Source organism: Cariama cristata, unplaced genomic scaffold, assembly GCF_000690535.1.
Source record: "Cariama cristata isolate BGI_N322 unplaced genomic scaffold, ASM69053v1 scaffold1297, whole genome shotgun sequence".
NCBI classification, from domain to species: Eukaryota; Metazoa; Chordata; class Aves; order Cariamiformes; family Cariamidae; genus Cariama; species Cariama cristata.
Window position 1 is genome coordinate 154,835 of NW_009624762.1, and position 14,701 is coordinate 169,535.

General features: G+C 42.5%; 1 protein-coding gene across 1 annotated transcript in view; it reads left to right on the forward strand.

Moving 5' to 3' along the window:
* Positions 1 to 485: 485 nt before the first annotated feature.
* ARHGEF4 (Rho guanine nucleotide exchange factor (GEF) 4) overlaps positions 486 to 14,701 on the forward strand; it is a 44,648-nt gene continuing 30,432 nt past the window's right edge. The window contains exon 1 of the mRNA XM_009703283.1: positions 486 to 614. The gene's annotated coding sequence lies outside the window, so the exon portion shown is untranslated. The remainder of the gene's footprint in view (positions 615 to 14,701) is intronic.

Here is a 14,701-nt window from a genome sequence, read left to right on the forward strand (position 1 = left end):
AAAGGCTGAGAGTTGGTCTGATAGGATTTGGTATATCATAATCGTCAAGGTATGAATTGGCAGATATGAGCTTGTTACCTAGTCAAGTTTCCTGTCAACATGACAGTGCCATAATGAAATCATTTTTGCATCATCTTTGCCCTGGGCCTGTTTTCCAGAGCCTGATTTCTTATTCTTACTTGATCTTTTCTTTGCAACATGCAGCGGTTGATTTTTTTTAAAAAAATCATACTTTCCAGTCTAGAAAGAGACACAATTGTTTATGGTAACAAAACATGAATGGAGAAAAATTCTCTGAAAAATAGGCATGCACCAGGCTGGAATTGTGCCCTGAAATTGCCTATATAGTTTCCTTGTCTCGTTTTCCTTTGTGCTGTGTTATAGTGTCCCTCACCGCAGCCAAGCTCATATAATTGATGCAGCACTGCTGAGGATCTTGTGGTCTATACCAATTTGTTCTTTTTGTTGTTGCAGTGATCGCTGATGGGGCACTGGATAAGACAGCTCTAACGGATGATGTGGGAAGCGAGGAGGACCTGTATGAGGACTTTCGGAGCTCCAACCACCGCTACGGCCACCCTGGGGGAGGCGGAGAGCAGCTTGCCATCAATGAGGTATTGCACTGGTTGGTTTCTGACAGGCAGGATAAGGAAGGGTGCTAGTTCTTGTTGTGAACCATAAGAGAGGTCAACAACCAAACTGGTAATGGCAAAGTGGATGGGGCTTCAAATGTCTTTTGCTGTGAGTACTGCTTCCAACTGGGTAATGACAAGGTCTGGGCCTTCTATTAGGGTGCTGTCCCTAACAGTAGAGGACAACGATGTAAGGTAATGCAGAGCCACAGGTCCTGAGCAGGTAACTCTCTTCTTAGTGTTTATGGATGGGAAGTTTAAAACCAATAATAAGCAGCCTGGTCAGGGCTGGTGTGAGACTTGAAATGTGGTATACTGAAGGCATAAAGGAAATGTTGAAAAAAAACTGGTCTACATACTACTTTATTGGTAGATGAGAAGAGCACAAAGTTTAATGTAGGCTTGGTCTTCACTGCTTCTTTCTGTTCCCCAGGAAATTCACTCTAGGGATATGAAAGACAAGTCTTTTTAGTCAGTGCTTTTAGCTATTTTCTTTTATATTGCTGGCACTGATTAACTTGAGATCAGCAATTTAAAAATGTACTACTTAAACTGATGCGATGAGCAACATCTTAAATCCTGTTAATATGTTTTTTCTGTGAAAATACAATGGCTTTACCTGATGCATTAGAACTGGCATCCTGTTACGCGTGGAATAGTTTTTCAGTGGGGTGAACTAATAAGCTTTTTCATTGGAAAAGTGGAGCATGCTTACCGTATGAGTGATATCTTGTACTCTTACACCTTCTCTTCCCTATATGCTGTTACATTTACATGACCTTCGCAAGATGAGAAGGCAAGGGTAAAAGATGTATTGTATTTTCTTATGGCTAAACTATAACTGAAACTATGGTGACTGAGACTTTGTACCTGTATGTTTGATAAATACAGCAGTGGTTCTTCTGGGGTCTGCAAAAGCTCCAGAAAGCTGCACAGTGAGGATAACAGCTTTTCTTCAAAAACAACAGCAAATGCTCTTCTAGCAGTTTTCCTGCTTGTAATGCTCAGAATCCCTGACTACAGCCCTGGGTGCCTGGGGTAAGGAAGACACTTGCCGTATTTTCTTCCCCTGTTGCTTCCATCCAGGGATTACCAAACCATGACCAGAGCTTTTTGATTTAACCTCAGCTGTTTTGGGCTGTTGTTGCTGGCAAGCAAACATTAGTAGAACACCAGAAAATCTTGAGTTGCATTCTCCTATGTTTACCTGGTGTGTTTGTGGGAGAGTCCCAGGCACTGCTGGAGTCAGTTCCCATAGTGTGCACTGACAGTGTGGGAGGAGGATTCTGCTTCCCTCCCATTTAAATATTCCATAGCACCTTATCAAGGCACTTGCCTTGGTAAGTCGTCTTAGTGTGTCTCATCAAACAGAACATCCTCTGGATTTTTATTTCCTTTTTTTTAAAGGAAAAAGCAAAATATTTTACTTTTTTAAAGGAAATCTTTACAACTCTTTAAAATCAGGAAAAAAAATAACTTGACAGTGGGTCTGTATATTCATCATGCATATTGTGGTTTTCTCTTTCATTATTCATTATTATTGAGAGCAATTGTTTTTCTTTCTTTTCTTAAAAGTCAATTTTATTAGAGAAAATTTCCATAATTTAACTTCTAATCAGGAAAGCAAATGGATGTGTCCAAAGCAGGTGTAATTTGTATAATCTTTGAAGCGTACATAGGGTTTTGTTGGCCAGTTGACTGGAAGAAAAAAGATTGGTTTTGACTTGTTCCCTAGAAGCTTGCCTGTTCAGGGGCAAAGAAAACTGTAAGAACAGGCAGCGCAAGTACATTTTTACAGTAAAATACAAAGTCTCTGAGGTGAAATACTAAACCTGTGGGGTAGGGATTTTATATGAACAGACGTCTTAAGTGTTGGAATTGAAATGTCTCAAATAGCTGGCAATCGGACAGGCTTATCTTCATCTTCCCTGCTGGACCACAAGCTGGGTATCGATTAGTCTTGAGTATTTTCTGTAGTAGTGCTAGGAGTGATGTAGGGTGAAGATATCAATGTCCAATCATTTAGCCACATTTTGTGAGTAGTCTTGTCTTTGTTTTATTTTATTACAAATTGCGTTTTATTGGTCATGGATAAGGAAACTATGGTAACCTCATTATTCTTAGCTTTCTTGGAAGAAGCAGCTTTCAAATAAACAGAAGGTTGAAGCACATTTTTAAGGCATTTGGCAGACCAAGTGTTGCATTAAAAAACAAAAGACCCAACCACTGAGTTTGAGCTCATTTTGGATCAAGAGCAAATGTTTATGAAATAAAAAAGAAACCTTTCATAAAACTAGAATAACTTATTGGCAAGGCAACTAGAGGGATAAAAGAAAGCTGGGAAGGTTGTATAGAGCCCACCTAAGAAGATCAGCATGAGAGTCTGTAAGAGCCAAGAAAAATCAAATCAATCAAAAAGTAATAATAAGGGTTTGGGATGAGAAAAGATACAGGGGAAGTCATTTTCTTGGGGCATCTGTTCGACATTTTCAAATGCATTCTTGATGTCTGTGAAAAGAGATTTTTTTTTTTCTCTGTTTAAATTGTATTTGGTGGATTTTACTTTGTGTTTGTTCCAGATAAAGACCCTATCCTTGTATCTTTTTGCTTCCATAGTATAATTAGGTAAAACGCGGTAAGAGAAAAATCTGCATTGCAAATGCATTGTGGTTCTGTCTTTCCAGTGCAGAAATACTACATATAGGGCAGACATAGCTTCAGGCTTCGTGAAGTGTGTTATATGTAGACTGGAGTCGAGAACATGAGGGATTAAGCTTATAAAAAGCCTGCCTGCCCAGCTTTTGAGTGATCATGGTGATAATGAGGAAAACTATACTGCTTATCAAGTCATTGGCCTGGCCAAGTAGACTTATGCCTGTTTGCTTGGAAATATCTGATGTGTACAAAGGGTTTGTTCTGTCCTGCTGCGCGAAGGGTCCGTATGGCCCTGCGCTTTGCAAGAAACACTATTGCAGTTCGAGATGTGGAGTGTTTAGCCCCTTGCAGCCCTAGATGAACAGTACCATCCTCATCTTGTGAAAATAAAGCACTAAATGTTTGGAAAATAACAGCAAGACTCCCTATTTTTTCCATATCTCTTATGGCTCGATGTTTGATAAGTTTGGAATTTGGTATGTGAAATCTTGTTCCTGAGGAAATGCACAACTTACTGGCTTCAGCAGGCCAGGATTTTATCTTGGATATGTAACATCATTGCCTTATGTTTTACAGTGGTGATCTTGTAGTGTGTTATAGATGTCTGTGCTAACTAGTGCTTGTTGACAAGATGCAATTAAGCTAATTGATTCCAACATATATGTTTTGGATTTAACAAAGTAATTCGTGCAGACAAATGTTCGGGAAGTGGCACAAACAATACATCTGCCACGTATCAAAAGCAACAGATATTGTAGCAGTCCTTTCTTTGTCTTACTGAGCAGTCTACAACTGGGGCTGTTGAGGCTCTAAAGCGTTATTCTTGTGCTAAACTCTTTGATTGCTCACTGGGAAGTTGTTCTAGGCTTACCCAGTGGTCCTCCAAGCACAGCTGATTTTAAACAAGACAGACATGTAAACTGTTTTTTTTTTTAAAAAAATCAAACAAACAAGAACCCCTCCCCACTCATAAAATGTTAATGCAGATGAAATCAGAACAACATATTTTAATTTTGTTAAACGTGAATAATAACCCTTTGTAGCACTTTTCACATTATCTATCTACATTCCAATTAATAGAAATCTCTTGTGTACTATATAAGGACAAATTTCAAAAGACAGAAAAAAATTTAAAGTAGTGCTGCAAAATGTTATCATCCGCCTTTTTTAAAAAGAGTACAGAATAGGTTGAAAAAGCTATGATCACAACAGATTTCCAGACTGAAAACAGAATTGGAATTATTGATCATACGAAGCAATATATAACATTCCTGTGTAATCTGGGAGAGGAGATTTATTACCACTTTTATATCTTAATGTGAGTATATTGCTCTCCCAACTGATACTAAAGCAAATAGAAACCAGTTAACAAATACCACCCTCCCCTTCCAAAAAAACCCCCCCGCCCCACCGAGGGCTTAATTCCTGCTTTTGGGTCTTGCGTATTTCTGCAACCAAGGTTGACAACTGTGGTCCAGAAGGAGCAATTATGATTTGTTTGCAGAGTACTGTATACAGCTCAGTGCTGTCAAGGACAAGAAATAATGTTCCTCAATGGACGTAAATCTTTACTGGATCCGAGTTTTTGGTTGCACATGCTTGCGTAACTTTGTGTAGGGCTCAGATGTGAATGTTCAGAGTATGGAGTCAGAATTGTAACTTCTTTTACTGCCTAATGGATTTAGTTTATACAGTTCTCAGGTCTGCAAACTTCTAAGATTGTTTCAGACGGCTTTTTGCAATGGATTTAAAGCAAATCAGTATATTCAAATACTCTATAGCAATTATGTATCATCAAACATCAGGATTAGGAGCTAAGTGGTCCCAGGGGTCACCAGAGCCATATTTCTGCTTTCTACCTGTCACGGAGATGCACCAAAAATCAAACCAGACAGATGACAAACTCAAAGGGGAATTTATTTTTCTGACCAAAGTTGTTTAACTGGTGATAAACTAAGGATAAAATGCCTTCTTAAAATCACTTTATGCTCCAACAAACATTTAGTAAACCACAGGTTCAGGATACCAAGTGGAATTTAATTACTACATGGTCAACTCAGGGGATCCCCAGACTTTGGAATGATGATTCTAAATGTGCAATCCCTCAGCTATAAGATGAAGGCTCTCAGCCTCGAGGAGTTTCCTTAGGTAGTGTCCCAACCCAAGGGGAGAGTCCCTGACTGCAGACCTGCTGCTCCAAGTGGGGGGGCCCGGCTCAACTGGCCTCCTGGCAGGGCTCCATTTATACCCTAGTCAAATCTGATCTGTGGTCATATATGATCAGTGGTCTAGAAACTTCTCTTGGCCAAGGCACTTCATTAGTGGGCCCTGTCTGTCGACCGAGGTGTGTATGTGACCATAGACAGCACGCGTGCTCCACCAGTGAAGAAATTTCTGGTGTTGTCAAAAGGCAGGAGGAGCGTACCTGCCACACTACTATGGGCAGCTGTGGCTGTGCTGAGCTTCTTTCTCATGCCCTTGTCAGTGTTAGGACTTGGTCATCCCCTGCACAAGGGATCCTCCCCCAGCAGGCTGAAGATGGTGATGGAAGCCAGTGTAGCTCATGCAGCACTGTGGATTATCCTCATCTGAGGAGAGACTATCTTGCAAGTGCATGTTGGGGTTTTTTGGAAAGGTGGGAGTAATGGCATAAGCTTTCACACTTGCAGTCATACAGTGAGCCCTTAGCAATCCAAATGCTTGTTCCCATGCATACGTGTGAGATGTGGGTAGGTAGCTCCCACATCATGTATGCTATGGTCTGTAGCACACATGCAGACCACCAGCAGGAGTTCAGTCCACACAGAAGCATTTATATAAAATACATAATTTTTTGCTAGACCCATGCTTTCTCTAAATAGCCGTATTAATCTGATACTCATTAGGAACAAGCAAAAAAATCAGTAGGCTTATCTTAGTTCTTGGAGTAAGAATAGCACATGGGGGCCTGTCACAGTTTTAACTCCTAAACAAAAATGCTGAGGTTATCGCGGAAGGGGCCCTGCACACGCGTAAGGGAATGACTGGGTTATGGGGTTGGTCTCTGAATGGACCTCCTCCAGGAGCCAAATTGAAGAAGCAGAACAGGAGAGGTACCCTCTGTGTTTCACCTCTTTGTGGGCACGGGTGTTTCCACACACACACACACCCCCTACATGTTTTAAAGAGGGGAAGGTACTGCCCAAACTTCCATCCGTGGCTGTAAAACAGACCTAAATATGTCACTCAAAGGAAATAACTGGAGACAGCCTGATGGCTTTTGAGTTCTTACATCAGCCCTGCCAGCTGTTAAATTGTAAAGACTCTAACAGCTTCTGTTAACGCTTGTCAATGATAGCATGTGAGTATTAGGGGACTCTTAATAATGTCTGTTTGCCGGTATTAAATGTGTTCCCAGTTACTGGGATGTAGAGAGAGGCTTGGCTCCACAAATATTTTTCCCCTTAGAGAAAAAATGATCCAATAATGTTTCAACTCCTGAAGTTACTTGTGCCAAATTATCTCAAAGTCTGTCTATATTTTATCCAGCGTATCCGTAGAACTCTGTCTGATGCTCCCCATCACTTAAAGAAAACATGGCATGTCTTCTGATGCTCACAAGAGCATCTCTTCATGGTGAAGGCTGCAACCAACTTCCAATACTTCAGCATCCCGATAAAAGAGCTCTTTTAATCCGTACCAGTGGCATTGTATCTTGTAGGGCTAAGGGCTACATTTGCAGAAGGTCTTGGCTTCCTGCCTGCCACTTCTAGCACGTGAGGGCCATCTACCATGGTGGCACTGAGATCCTCAAATCCTTGCTCTGCTGCACTTGAGTTACTGTGGCCAGCAGGTGCTAACCCTCTGGGGTCCTGATGGCCCCTACCTGCTGAGGGCTCTCATGTGCACCTGATCACAGGCTTCCTAACCTGCCATCCTGCAGCAGTGTTATCTGCAGGACCTGATTGTGGAGTGCGCACTCTCGATCAGGCCCTGTGCAACAACAGCCCAGGATAACCTGTGAGCAGGTGAAGATGAGTGATTTCACCATTCACGTGCAAAGTGGGGGCCTTGCTTTCAAACCTGCCCTCTGTCTGACACAGAGAAGGAACTGGTCCCTGTCCTTGATGTATCTCACTGGCTATCCTTGGGAGCGCCTTTTTTGGCTTTCAGGGATCCTTGGTTTGGTACCTAACTCTCCACTGCTGTTCTATGGGAGGAAGAGCATTAGAAGTACTGCAGTATTTGCACCTCTTCTAAGATTTTACTTCAGAAGTGTAGCATAAATTAAACAGCAGTTATTCCTGCTTGAAATGGTAGCCTGATGGTGTGCAAAGACAAGTCTGTTTTGCAGAATCTTGCTGTTCCAATTCACTCTGCCAATGTCTTTATTTTAAAAATAGCTTTTGGGATGTCCATGCCTCAGTTTGCTAGTTCAAGAAACACCTGTGATGGATAACAGCACAGTAACAAAGTGGATATTGGAGTACAAAGATTTGCTGAGAGAAGGGGATAAAGAAGGAATGTGACAGAGTAGGAATGCTGGGTAAAGGTTGGTGCAGAGCTTGTTCCAGGCTTAAGTGTTTGCATAGAGACAGAGGACTGAATATATCTGGGTTTATACCACGCTTGTGCGTCAGGTTCCTCTCAGCGTGGTTTTGATATCAGAACATTTCCTGGATTTGTTCTTCTCTCTCCAAACCCTGATTTAGAGCAGCTCCTCTCTGCGAAATTTTCTTTTTTCCCTAATCCCCAGAAGACATTGGAACTCTGTGTTGGAAAAATAAAATCCCTCCTGACCCTTCTGGCCCTTCAGAGAGCACTGTTAATCCCTCAAAAGATCTTCCCTGTCAGCTTCAGCCCTGTCCTGTGACCAAGGCCCCTTGTCCTACGCTCCATAAACTGGGGGCAGAGTTAGCAGCAAGTTTAGCCATGCTTTAATGCAGTTGGTATTGGTATATTCCTTGCAGTTTTATGTGACCACTCTGATAAAAGCAGCAGAACTGTGGGAGCTGTAGAGGGAAGAAAGATCAGCAAGAACAGCCAAGCTCCTGAAGTGCCAACTCTGCTGTTCCTGAGGCTCAAGGAAAGAGTCGCCCTCCCTCTAGGGCACTTGGGGCCAGCCCTTGCACGGTGCCCTGAGCGTACCCTGGGAGAGCCACAGTTCTAGCGCAGGTCAGTCATACGCCTGCTCCTTGCAGCAAAATGAGGAAATGTTACTCACATTAACCCCGCTACTCCCACACTTGAACACAGCGTGCTCCATAGGCAGGCGAACAGAACGGCCTTTGTCCCTAGCGTTATGGACTGACTGGCACACCTCCATGTGGCATATAACTTGTCAGGGAGATTTGCGTGGAGCTGTGGAGTGTGATCAGGGCCTCAGAGGACAGGAGGAGAGCTGTGCGGCTTTACAGCAGTTGAACATCAAGTTCAGCTGCTTTCTTGAAGTTTTGGGTTGAGAGGCAGGTGCAGTTATAGGGAACAATGACCTAGAAAGCTGTTGATGGGGGGTATTTTTTTCAGTCCTACTTCTAGCTGGTTTTATCTATAACCTTTAGAGAGGATCCTGCTTCTGGCTATTCCACCAACTTGCCGCTGGAAAGTCTTCATCTCAACGGGTTTTGTGAAAATAAAGTAGGCTCCTTGAGCTATCCAATATGGACTGAATGTCCTGTTTTTTTCACATTCCTCTGTCCCTAATGGATCCTTTGCTAGTAAAGCAGAGGGACACCTTGTTCGCTTACTGTTGGGGCTATCAATTTCCCATCCTTGCCTTGCTGACAATCTTGACAGCCACTTACCAAGTTTGATTCTGAGCTATATCTTAGATTGTTACTAATTTCTTGGTCGATGTGGCAGGCTCTTTGAGAACAGCCCAAGACTTGTTCTTCAGGGTGTGTTGTTCTGCTGCATTTTTCTAGCCTGCTGGCTAAACCAGAAGTATCAGGAAAAGGTGGCCTCAGATATGCTTGACCATATAAAATTTCTGTCCTGCTTTTCTGTTGTGTAGGACACAAAAATGTCTAGCCTGTTTCTTATACACAGCTTATGTAAGTCATTTACCCTATCATAGCTTTTCTCATTCTTGTACTCCATGGAGCTTGTTGTGCTCCCTAGCCCTCCTATGGCTCCTTTAATTGCATCAGAAGACAATGAAGGAGGATACTCAAATTACCATTATTACATGCCAGCTTGGAAGAACTTTACAGAGCTGTTACTTGTAAGAAGTTTTCCGGTTTTCTATATCCACAAGTCTCGTATATTCTCTAAGAGGTGAGGAGGCTGAGCAGTCAGAGGAGTGTCATAACACTGCTCTGCAAGAAAATGCATTTTTTTTAAAGATGACAGCTAAAGGAACCCTGTACTTATATTTTATAATGTGTGGGCTCAACAGAATATGCCAGACAGCCCAAAACTACGTGGCTTTCTTGAAAACTCCTGTATAGCCAGAAAGAAAGGAGTCTGATGGTCTAGAAACAACCACAAAATAAAGCTTGCCCCTGTTCCCCCCCACCTCCCCCCCAGCCACCTCTCTTAAAAACTCTTACAGAGGTTATCTTTTGTTGTTTTTTTTCAGCTCTGTACATTATGCATCTTCCTCTACCCCGTGTTAGTCACCACATTCCTCTTGTCACTCTTACCTTGCACTGTTGTTCATCCCCTTCTCACCCACTTAATCTGTTTTCACTGGCTTCATTGCAGCTTCCTCTGACCTCACCTGCTTCAGGTCCCACAACTCTACCCATGCCTGTTCCCTCTCTCCTTCCCCTGACTTTTCTCAGAGTATTTCTCTGCCTCTGTTTTTCCCTTATTTCTCTGTTCCAGCCCATATACTGCCCAAATGAAGACCATTCCTTGTCTTTCTGTGTTATCCATGGATGTCAAATTTTCAGCTCAAAAGCAGGATAGCCAAAAAAAAAAAACAAACACACCAGTAAGAGAATTTCTAGGACTTCCTGAACACCTCCTCCCTCGGTCACTAAGGATGTCGTTGCCACCCTGTCTGTTCCTCGGCTCTGTAACAAGAGTGTCATCTTCTATTATGACCCCTTTCTAGCTATTGCATTCAAGCTGTTAATCTTGCCAGGTCTCTGAGATGCAGCATTTCCTTTCCTATCCATCTGTTTTACCGTATATCCCATTCAACCTGTCTTTATTTCAGAGCATCATTAATACAGCATCCTTTGTTCTGCCTGTGTCCAATCTTGTATTGAATAGATCCATTTTCCTAGGCTATTGCACGGACTGTGCCAGCCTGTCTTTGCTTCTCTGCTTGTTCCTTGCTCCACCACATTTGGGTTGTTTCCCAGGCCATTCCTGTCTGTATCCCGTGCCTGTCATCTGTCATTCAGTATTGAGAAAGAATTTTCCACCTCCAGTCAAACCCAAATGCATGCCCAGCACTAGCTCAACCCCCCCTGGAAATGTGTCATCTTCTGCATGCGATGCTGGAAGCTCCCTTGCCTCAGCTCACAGAAGCGTGTGGGATGTGTTGTGTTGGTATGTGGCTCACAGCAGCAACACGGTTCCTCTCACACCGGAGCTCTAGGCTGTGAAAATAATTCCCAGATGCTTCCAACATATTAATAGTTATTGTTGCTGTTCTTGAAAATAAAACTTGCTTTAGGAGAACTTGGAAGATTTTTTTTAGCTTTAGTAGAGTCTGCAAGCAAAAGACTGGTTGCTAAGCAGATTCTGGTCGTCTTTGTTGTTGGGGTTTTTTTTAATTGTTGTCAGGGGTGGCCCATCTAAATGGCTGCTTTTCTTGCAGTGTACCAATGTGGCCATGCCTTAATCTATGTCCTACACAAAGAAACTGTCAGGCCAATTTACTTTCCATTGATAATTATCTTGTGAATCTTAGTACTCAAGCAAGAGAACAACCTGTAACATTTGGCAGTATTACATGTGTAAACTGTGCAGGGAAGTACTGGCTGTAAAAGCTGTGTGGGCTTAAACCATGCAGTACTAGCTAGAGAAACATGCAGTGGGAGTAACTGTGCTCTAGTAACACAGTGTTACACACTGTAAAATTCAGAGCAAATTGTGGGCCTTTGACAGACTGTTTTCCATTTTAGAAATACATGATCATATGCAGTTTAAGAAGCTGTACTTGTTCTGATGTTTTCTGGCCATAGCTCAATAGTGAGTGACATCCTTTTGGGAGGTGTTAGCTGCAATTGTTACTGAGCGTTAATTCAATGCATAACAGGGTTGATAGTTGCTTAGTTTGGATTCTGGGGCAAGTGTGATAGTGGGATCTTTGGGAGTTAAGGAAACTTGGTTTTCATGGATTGATTTGCAGGTAGCAATGCTTGCCACTCTCACAATTTCATTCTCAGTCCTTGTTTTCAGTTGCTGAACTGAAAACTGAGTAGAAATTTGTCATTGAATGTCCATGCAGAGCCTGGATTCTTTTCTGAAAGATGCATTTGAAGTGGTTCGATCACCCTGATGTTATTAGGTGGAAGTGTTTTCATTACCCAATTAAAAAAAATTAAAATTAATAGAAGCCTTTTTCTCCAAGAAGCTCTTCTACAGCTCTGTGTTAAGAAAAGGGCAGTAACAATTTGGTAATTTTTTTATGTCAAAGAAAGGTTAAAGGGAAAAAAAACCAGTCATATGGATCCAGGTGAAATTTGTTACTTTGGCAGTTGAACTATTGAAGGTTTCTGGGTGTGCTGAACATGTTCCCTTCCTCTAGAGTTCTGTACGCCCAGCATCCAAACAGCCAGTGGTGCCAACTAGAGGGACAGGGAAATTCCTGTTTGTGTCTGTGGCCTCACTGGTGTAAAACGAGAGAGTAATGCTACCTCAGAAGATACCCTATTTAGGAACATCTTAGGAAAACCTGTAAAGAGTTTTTTTTTACTCAGGGCTGTGTTTGCATGGTATGCAAAGTTCTGTTGAACAGAGCAGGCAAACACACCACGGAGCTGCCTGCCCGGTTTGTCCGTGCTCTGTGCCCTGCGCAGAGAATGAGGCAGCGTGGCTGGGGCAAACATCATGTGTCTGTGCATCAGATGGGCCTAATCTAGGCTCAATTCTGGCACTTTTGTCTTTGTTACTTGTTAATATTTTGACACGTTTTTCACCTCGTTGGAGAGAGGGTCTTGAGAAATGATCCAGTAAGAGTGTTCTTTTTTCCTCTAGTGATTTTTAGAGCACAGTTTATTTGTACCTACAATACTAATGCATCCTTGGCTTTAAGAGGAGTGGAATTGCGTTGTGTGCCTTGTACTTGTAGCAAGCACATCCCTGTTTGTGCTAAGTATAGGAAGTCCTGGAAATGTGCTTCAGCGTGGTATCTAGCTTACTACACAGAGCCTTGCTTTTCAAGTCTCTCTCTTGCGAGAGAGGGGAAAGGTGCTGGTGGTGGGGCTGGTCCCCTCTGCACAGCTGCCCTCAGGGGCCTCACTCTGGGGCACGTGCTCTTTGCTCTCCCAGTGCACTGGATATCACTTCACTGCTTGTCTCCTCAGTTATTTATTTGCCTGATCTGCTGACGTACCTGTGCTGCTTATTACAGCTATTAATTTTTCACTTTTATGTACACGTGCCTTTCAGTTCCCAGTTCAGCTGCTACAATATTGAAATGCTACAATATTGAAATGGCAGACAAGTGGGTTGGTTTGTACACTCCTGGCCTCCTAAAACTGACACCTAGAACAGTCTTCAAAAGCTTAGGCCCCATTTGCTGTACATACAAGCAAGGTGATGAGCAAGGGCTGGACAATAGTATCATTTTGATGAAAAGTAAAGGGGTGTCTTTCTGCTTTAATATTAGACTGGGGGTTCTTGAATAATTTAATCCCTGAAGGTTTGGTCACTGACCAGCTTCTGCGACTGCAGCATGGCTTTGTGCGTGCAATCAGACCTTTGAGGCTGCTCTGCGCTAATCACTTGCATCGTTTGAGTGGCAGCGCTATTCCCTTGGTGCAGTCCTGGCTGAGGATGGCTCTTAGAGGAAGGATTGGAAGTAAATTACTACAATTGCAAATGAGATTCCAGTGAAGATTGTGCAATGCTTATTTGAAATATGCTCCCTCAGTGATAATTATACAAACTAAGTCCCACTCTACTACCAGCCACAAGGTAAAACCTCCGGCTATTTCATCTCTTGCTGATGCCACCTAGCACAGAAGCATGTCTGATCAGTGAGGAATAAGAATGAGGCTTTATTTCTGTCCTTGTCAAGACCAGTTTCTACGCATGTGTGCTTATTCATTCTGGGGTCAGAAGGGTGACTGCAACTTAACATTAATTGTGTAATACTCCAAGATATACACAAGGTAAACGTGTTATATGTGATCAGGCAACGTAGAGCAGGAGGGCACTTAGGTCTGTCCATCACAAAAGCAAAGGAACATAGCTGTGGCTTACGATGTTTCTTAGAGCTCCCACAAAGTTAGGTGAAAATGTGCCCTCCATTACAATCATGTATCTTTTTTTCTGCATTTTCATCTTGGTATCAGTTTCCCTCCAACTTCTCCTTCCAGGTGGTCTCAGAGCAGTGTTCAAGAAGTAAACTACTTTCCCCTTTCAGATGTCTTCATAGATATTCAGTCAAACTTTCTGTGCTTTCACCTTTAAATGCTTGAGCATGTTCATGAGTGGCAAAGATTTCAGGAGATTACTGCAGAATTACATCATCGTGAATTTTAGAAATTGCCCGGTATCCTGTGGCACCAACAGTATACCTCTGCCAGCTTGACTCACCCGTGTGTGTCTTGGTGGGTCACTGGAGTTTGTTTCTTTTCAGTATAACTAAGTGACTAGAGAAGATGGTAGTTGCTGTGCAGGTTTCAGAGAGGCACATGTGATCATGCTTCACCGTGATTAACTTCTCCTGAAGATCTGCATCCCTCCCAAATACTGTTCTGTGGCTTATGCCCAAACTCAATCAGTTCATGAAAAGCCTTCAAAACCAGACAAGAATTGCAGAATGCCCAGGAGTTGAACAATGCAATGATGCGAGTCAACTGTGGACTTCAAGAACTTTCATGAAATTGAAGTTTGCAAGCTTAGGGACCTAAGTATCATGTTGTGGTGCATATGGCAGACAGAATTGTTTTTTCAAAGCCATTAAGCAAATGCAGTCCAAAAACCCCAAAACACCTGGGAGGTCAGGCAGCCTGTGGATCCCAGTAGTTTGCTTTGTATGTGAAGTTCTGCTTATCGGGCCTTGAAGCTGCACTGAGAGCACAAGGCATCGTCCTACACATTATTCCCCTTGTTCTATATTTAGGCTAGAGACAAGGCGATATGCAGGATCTTTAAATTCAGAAACCAGCGAACTGAAATAATTCTGGACTTGATTTTATAATGCCTAAAAAAGATATCTTAAATGTTACAGAAGCATAAGGAGACAGTGGAAGTTGTTTGACTGCTAAGTACTTTCTGTATAACCCCTGCTGAGGTTAGCACAATTC